Raw genomic sequence first — 8608 nt, 5'->3', positions numbered from 1 at the left:
AATGTATGCTTTTGCCCTGTTGGTGAAATGTATAAGGAAGGCCACACCTCAGAATACGTATAATGCCCATAGATTTTTTTCTGAAGATTTCCTGTCCAAGGTTCTCTGTTATGGAAACAGGATCATATTGTTTCTTATAAACAAGAAGGTGATTTTTGTCACCAGGCTCTACAATGATTGGAGCAGAGGGAGGCGCTTAAGGTTTGCAAACTCAAGAGCCATTAGAGGCCAGGCAAATAACATGATTGAAGTCAGCAGGCAACAGAGAGGTTATTGGAGATTGCAAAGAACTGGAGACAGCACGCCTCTTCTGCTCCTTCCACCATAGAAGGGCCCAGTGTTCCTTGCCTCTGGATGACAGAACAAAGTGCCATCTTGGAAGCAAAGAGCAACCCTTGCCAAACAACAATCCTGTTGGGGCTTTGATCATGGACATCCCAGCCTCCAGAACTGTAAGAAATAATAATAACTGTTCTTTATAAATTATGGTGTTATAGCAGCACACGTGGACTCAGACATACGAGTTTAATATGATTAAACAGTAAATAGTGTGATTTGTATTCAGATTTATATAATCCGGATTGTGAGATTATTGTACTGTCATAGCTCCTGAGCTGGATCATTACTTACAATGGTAGAGATAATGCTTCAGTTGCCCAGAAGGGAGGATGAGACTGAAGTACAGCTATACTAGTCAACCTGCAGGCTTTGGCGTGGGGCTACTTCAGACTGGGAGCGAGTAACCTATTTGTAATATCTTAGGCTGCATTTTTCATAATTTCGCAAAGGCATGGTTTGATTGCCTGAAGGGGTGCTCATCTCTCCCCACCTCCCCAGCTCCCCAGCTCCTCAGAGTTGAATCACCTGAGGAAGGGCCATTTTCTAAATTTCTGCTGAGGCTTCACTATCCCATCCTCAGTAATCACTGACATGTAATTAATGACAGTAGTCATTTCAACCTTGAAAATTATTCTTTTTTTTGATATTTAAAAAATACAGTATCTTCTTCCCTAGACACTCCAGGTCATGGGACAATTGTGATGTATCTTTCAGAAAGCACCTACGAGCTGCAACCTCTCCAGGGCTGCCTTTCTCAGAGAATGACACTTTTTATCCCTCTTATGAGCATTGAGATTGTGCCTGACTTGTTCCAAAACACAGTATTTCCAAAGCAACAAATATAGGCACCCATTTTGTACATTACACTATTTAAAATATCTAGATTAACTGAAGTTGAGATGAAACATATTATTTCTGGGGAATTTTTCATGTATTGGAAAGAACATGTATTTAAGAATTAAGAGGCCTGGATTCAAATCTCAGCTCTGCCATCTACTTGGCTGTCATATCCTTGGTAACTTTTTTCTTCCAATGCCTTCTTCCTCTGATTGTTGCCAGGATTAAATATAATTTTATGCAAAGATGATATTCTCTTAATGGTAATCAATTTCATTCCCTTATATGTATAAAAAATGTGTCAATACCTCTGAGAGGTACCTAAACTAGAAGCTTCATAGGTTGGGATCAAAACAATGACCCCCTAGAAAAAATATCAGTAGCCACAAATGGCAATAGGTTCTTGCACAGAGTATTTTCAATTTCATTAAAATTCTCACTTAAATCATAGTGGTATAACCTCCAATAATTTGCCTGACTAGCCAGATGTAATTATTTTTCCTAAGGAGGAAAGAAACTTCTCAAATTTTTTATCCTCTCCAAGTACCTGGGGTAAAAGGCATGGACTGAGCCAGAGGACTCATTTTACAGATGAGGAAATCATTTTTTCTCTCTAAGCTTCACTATTTCCTCCTGGGAATCAAAGAGCTAATAGAAGTCATGTTTCCCCACTTTCTTTTCTACAAGGGAATAGTTGGGTGATTAATGAGATAATGAATGTGAGGAGAACTCCCTGGAGGAAAGACATTTCATAAACATGAAGACTGGCTGGCTCACTGGTTCCCACAGCTCAGGGTATGGATAAATCTTTTCGGTATGAGTCCTAGCTAGTTAGTTTACCCACCTCATGCACACCTTAAAAGCTGGATTCTGGAGCACTTCTTAAATGTCAAACAGATCCTACTTATAGAAAATTCATCATCCAGTTTGCAATTAGCACCAAGTGTTTATTAAATTAAATGATTCATTTCTCAGTACTTCTGTAGGGTAGGAAGCGAGAGAAGTGCTCAGGACTGATGTGAAATTGAATGACTAATGAAAGGTAGCCAGCAACTGATTTACTTGCTTTTCATGGTCTTTCAGAGTTAAAAAAAAAAAGTTTTCAGAACCACTGTCTTTAAAACAAATTGATGTTTTGAGTATCTGAAGCTTTTCTGGGAGAATGGAAATGAATTGGTAAAATTTTAAAAAGCCAAAAGCAAAAGATAAAAACTCACAGCTGGAAGAATTGAATTAATCCATACCCAGCTGTTTTCTAAGGACCTAAACTTTGTCAGGGATGTGAGGATGTTACTGTAGATGTGGCTGGCAGCTCTACATTGTGCCTCTGGCCCTGTGGGTTGAAATGGAAAACAATTCCAGAAGAACAAATAAAGAAATGATTTTCCAACCCAACTCTTGTGTTAAATGAGAGCCATAGAACTTTGGTTAGATTAGAAAACCAGTCAAAAACACTGCAGTGGATACACATTTAAGATTGTTGTATAGTTTTGATGTGTTGACTTTTTGAAAATCGTTATCAAATATCCTTCCTCTTCACGTATTCTAGGATCCAGCTTCCTTTGCTTGGCTTCATCTGTCAATACCCTGTTTGCTTTTTAAAATAAATTTCTTTTGAATTTTTTATCTGCTCATGGTTCTCATAATCTCTTTATTGTTGTAGATTTAAAAATTACTTTATTCCGTGGGATCTCTGATCACTGATAAAGCTGGACTGTTTACTAAATGGTGCTGGATCTCTGGGTGGCCACTTGGAAGGAGATTAAATTGGACCCATACCACCTCATAGCATACACAACAACAAATCCCAACAGGGTTAGGAATTTAAATGTGAAAAAGAAAAGCAGATAAGCATGGGAAGAAAACATGGGTAAGTTCTTCTTTTTATTTGAAAAGAAAGGGAAAACTTCTCTGTGACTGAAGATCCAGGTCAATAAAAGTAAAGAGAAATTTACACACACACACACACACACACACACACCACACTTTCAGGACAAAATCACAGTTTAAACAAAACTGAAAGACAACTGACCACTTATAAAAAATATTTATGATGCACATATGCTACAAAGACATATAGAACTTATAGAAATTGAGAGAGAGAAGATTTGGAAAAGTTACAGAAAAACTATCAACAGACCCAAAAATATATAACCAACTCTCAAACATGTGAATGATGTTCATGTTCTCTCACAGTTAGAGAAATGCACATTTAAACAATGCTGAGATACATGTTCTCACTATCAGACTGAGAAAAATTAAGGAGTATATTAATATGCTAGTGAGGCCATGAAGGCACAGACAATTCCACCCAAGTTTCTGGAGAGAAGAAACCCTGGTCACTCTCTCGGAAGGCAAGTTGGTAAAAATACGTAACAAAACTACACTGGCACTTGGTTTTTGGCTCAGAAATCCCACTTATAGAAATCCACCATGAAGATATCCTTTTCCAAAACACAAAAATACATATACCAACATCATTTATTGCAGTATTTTTTGTAATTGCAAGATAGAAGAAGCCCCCTAAATTTGAGTACAGTAAAGAAAGATTGAATAAATTGCAGCATGGTTATTCTGCTCCTGTAAAAGAGTAAGAAAGTAGAGAAAACATTTGGCCTTTGGTTTTGTGGGATTGGCTTATTTCACTTAGCATGATATTCTCCGTCTCCAATCATTTACTTGCAAATGCCATAATTTTACTCTTCTTTAAAGCTGAGTAATATTCAATTGAGTATATATATCACATTTTCTTTATCTATTCATCTATTGAGGGATACCTAGATTAGTTCCATAGTCTAGCTATTGTGAATTGAGCTGCTATAAACACTAATGTGGCTTTGTCTCTGTAGTATGCTGTTTTTAAGTCCTTTGGGTATAGACCGAGGATAGCTGGGTCAAATGGTGGTTCCATTCCCAATTTTCTGAGGAATCTCTATACTGCTTTCCATAGCGGTTGCACCAATTTGCGGTTGCACCAATTTGCGGTCCCACCAGCAATGTATGAGTGTACCTTTTTCACCACATCTTCACTAACATTTATTGTTTCCTATATTCTTGATGACTGCCATTCTGACAGGAGTGAGATGAAATCTTAGAGTAGTTTTGATTTGCATTTCTCTAATTGCTAGATATGTTGAACACTTTTTCATATATTTGTTGATTGATTGTATTCTTCTTCTGTGAAGTGTCTGTTTAGTTCCTTAGCCCATTTATTGATTGGGTTATTTTTTTTTTTTGGTGTTAAGTTTTTTGAGTTCTTTATATATCCTAGAGATTAATGCTTTATCAGAGGTGCATGTGGTAAAGATTTTCTCCCAATCTATAGGCTCTCTTCTCATGTTATTGTTTCCTTTGTTGAGAAGAAGCTTTTAAATTTGAATCCATTCTATTTGTTGATTCTTAATTTTACTTCTTGGGAATAGCATTACCTTAGATTAGATAGAGGGAAGTGACAGGAGGGGAGAGAAGGGGATGTGGGGATTGGAAAGATAGTAGAATAAAACAGATATTATTACTGTATGTGTATATATGACTACATGACCAATATGATTCTGCAATATGTACACTCAGAAAAATGAGAAATTATATCCCATTTATGTATGACATATCAAAGTGTATAAATGCATTCTACTGTCATGTATAAATAATTAAAACAAATAAAAAATTAAAAAAAGAAGACATAAAACAAACAACCCCCCCAAACAACAATAACAAAACAACACATTTATGCAAAAAGGAATTAAAAAAAGATGACTTAGAGACTAAAGAGGAAAAGGTATGGGAAGGAGTGAATGGGAATGGGTTAATAGGAATAGAGTGTGTTTTTTACAAAGGCTGGGCTCTTGGAGCCATGCTAATGTTCCACTTATGCACCTGTCCTCCAATAAGTAGCTAAAATTAACATGAGAAACCCCAATGGGATGGAGTCCATGCAGATGGACGTGACTGTACAACAAATGAAGGTCATAGCCATACTGAAGTGAGTGGAGAGGCAAAAAACCAGCCTGGATAACTTTGGAAAATAGCACTTTGGATACCATGAGATGAAAGATGAAAAGAATTGGATGAAAATTCTGTTATCCAGTTTGTACATTTGTTTTTTATGGGCACAGTTTATCAATTGTGCGACCTCTTTGAATATACTAGTATTGACAGAGAAGTGAGTCTTTGGTAGATGTTGAGAGAAGGATCTCCCACTGTTGGAGGAAGTCAGAGGTGAATAAAGAGGGAAAAGCACAGAACCAACCTCATGGTGTTGGATTGGAATCAGAGGGACCAATATGTGCTCATGATTTTGAGTAGGAGATAGATGGATGGTCAATAGATAAAAAGTGAAATAAGTATAGATGCATGGGTCGATATTTATATATATATATATTTCCTAGCTTTGTCTTTTGAGAAGGCCTTACAGTAAATAACTCCCTAGCTGTTAGAACACCTATTGCAAAATCTTGGTTTATAGATACTATTTTACAATAGAAAGGAACCAGAGTCCCTTGGAAAAGTGATGGATTCAAGAGTTAGGGGAGAGAGAATAAGATGAGAATGGAATATCTCTTGGGACCAGAAAATAAGGAAGTACAACTACAACAACAAAAGAAAGAAAGGAAGGAAAAAGGAGGAGGGTATGTTAAATGAAATTTGAATGATAAAATATGCAACTTCAATATTGTATTTTAACCAAGGAAGTAAAATAAATATTATTGAGTCCATACAGATATAAATAATCAAATAAATACATAAATGGAGAGAAGAGATAGGTCTTCCCTACAGACAATTCTAATTAACAATGGCAGAAGGTATGCAGAAAATACAAATTCATTACTAGGCAAACATAGCAGTATGATTCCCGAAGAAAGAGGAATGATAAAATCACTGAACAGAAGTTTGAGGATATCAATAAAAGTCTCAAAACTATATCTATTGATTAAGAAAGGACTAATAGTAACTTTAGAAGGGAAAGGTTTTGCAGACATTGTCTTAGCCAATGATCAAGGTTAACATCATCAGTAATAACAGATGACTTCATTTACCCTCTGATACATTCTGAGAAACACAAAACATTACTAATTCTTGGGAAAAAAGCTTAATACATAATTAAAGGAAAAATTAAACAAATCTGCTTTAGACAATATTCTTCAAAATAATTGACCACTACTTGGTCAAGAACATAAAAGACAAGGAAAAAAATGAGGAATTGCTATAGATTATGTGGAAAACAGTAAGGAAGCAACATGGGATTCCTGATTATGTCCTGAGCAGGAAAAGGACTTCAGGGGAAAAACTGATAGAATTAAAGTTTGTGGCTTAGTTAAAGAAACTGTTACCATGTTAATATTTTTGTTTGATAATTAAACTAGGAGGTTACCAACACTAGAGGAAGCTGAGAAAAGCATACACACAAAAAATGTACTTTTTTCTACATTTTGTATGTCTAAAATCATTCCAAAATAAAAAGGTCTAATAATTTCTTTATTAACATTTTAATATAGTTTCACAAAGATATATGTTTAGTTTACTATTTTGAAGTGAAAAATATGCCTTGAATATTTGCTTAAAGATTTTTATTGTGGTAAAAAATACATAACATTTACAATTTTAGCCATTTCTAAATACAGTCATTTTTTTAAAACAATGGGAATATGTTCTGAGAAATGGTGGAATTTAAGTGATTTCACTGTGGTGCCAATACCATAGAGTGTATTGGCACTATGACCTTGTAACAACTATGATGTCACCAGGTGATGGGACTTTTTAAGATCCTTTAGAGTCTATGGGACCACTGTGTCCCATCATTGACCTGAACATCCTTATGTGGTGGATGACTGTATTTGGATCATTAGTATTAAGTAAACTTACATTGTTGTGAAATAGAGTCCCAAACTTTTTTTTTATCTTGAAGAACTGAAATCCTGTGTCCAATAAAAATCAATTTCCCTTTTGTCCCTTCCGTCCAACTCCTGGCAAACCCTTTTCTACTTTCTTTATCTGTGACGCTTGACTACTTTTAGATAACTCGCATAAGTGAACTCATACAGTGTTTGTCCTTTTGTGACTGAATTATTTCACTTCGTATCATATCCTCAAGGTTGTACCATGTGACAAGATTTCCTCCCCCTTCAGGCTGAATAATATTCTATTGTATATACACATAGTATATTTTGCTTATCCATTCATCCATTGATGACATTGGGGTTTCTTCTACCTCTTGGCCATAGTGAATAGTGAGATTATAATCATGGATATGCAAATATCTCTTCAAGACCCGCTTTCAATGCTTTTGGATATATACCTAGAGTAGGGGTTGCTGAATCATATGGTACACATTTACTTTTATTTTTTCTTTTTATCACAAAATGTATTATATAGCCAAAGAGTACATCATGTATATATAAATATAAATATATATGTATATATACACACACATTATACATGTGTGGGTACATATATGCTAATATATATTTATGCATCTTGTATATACACTTAAATATACTCACACACACACAAATATAGATATGGTGGTTAAACTTTATGAGTTAACTTGTCTGGGTCAAAGAGTGCCCAGATATTTGGATAAACATCATTTTGGGATGTTTCTGTGAGGGAATTTGACTTGGAGACTGAGTAAAGCAGATTGCCCTCCTCAATATCGGTGGGTGTGATCCAATCTATTGAGGGTCCTAATAGAACTCAAAGGAAGACGAGGGTTGAATTTCCTCTTTGCCTTACTGCCTGAGCTGAGGCTTCAGTGTTCTCCTGTCCTTAGACAGACTTACACCATTGGCCACTCTTTTCAGGTTTTGAGGTCTGTCTGGAACTACATCACTTGCTTTTCTGAGTCTCCAGCTTGCAGACAGCAGATCGTAGGATTTCTCAGCCTCCATAATTTCATCAGCCAATTTCTTATACTTTATCTATATGTACACAATAAGGCTTGAACTTTCTTTCTCTTCCTTTCTCTATCTCTCTGTATCTCCTACTGGTTCTGTTTCTCTGGAGAAGCCTAACTAATACAAAATGGAAAGAATAATAAAACATTCATTTCTCACTATCAATTTTATTTTTTATTTTTATTTTTATTTATTTATTTTTTTTGTGACCTCTTTTTTTTAAAAATATTTATTGTTGGTTGTTCAAAACATTACATAGTTCTTGATATATCATATTTCACACTTTGATTCAAGTGGGTTATGAACTCCCATTTTTACCCTGTGTACAGATTGCAGAATCACATCAGTTACACATCCATTGATTTACATATTGCCATACTAGTGTCTGTTGTATTCTGCTGCCTTTCCTATCCTCTACTATCCCCCCTCCCCTCCCCTCCACTCCCATCTTCTCTCTCTACCCCATCTACTGTAATTCATTTCTCCCCCTTGTATTATTTTTCCCTTTCCCCTCACTTCCTTTTGTATGTAATTTTGTATAA

The 8608-nt window shown here is 35.6% G+C and overlaps 1 long non-coding RNA gene across 1 annotated transcript in view; it reads left to right on the top strand.

Annotated features, from left to right (window-relative positions):
- The first annotated feature begins 237 nt into the window (after positions 1–237).
- LOC125620081 overlaps positions 238–8608 on the top strand; it is a 30026-nt gene continuing 21655 nt past the window's right edge. The window contains exons 1-2 of the long non-coding RNA XR_007351665.1: positions 238–452; positions 2840–3046. This is a non-coding gene — a long non-coding RNA (uncharacterized LOC125620081). The remainder of the gene's footprint in view (positions 453–2839; positions 3047–8608) is intronic.

This window comes from Marmota marmota, unplaced genomic scaffold, assembly GCF_001458135.2.
Source record: "Marmota marmota marmota unplaced genomic scaffold, marMar, whole genome shotgun sequence".
NCBI lineage: Eukaryota > Metazoa > Chordata > Mammalia > Rodentia > Sciuridae > Marmota > Marmota marmota.
The sequence above is the reverse complement of the archived record's forward strand: the minus strand, read 5'-3'. Positions and strand labels throughout refer to the sequence as shown.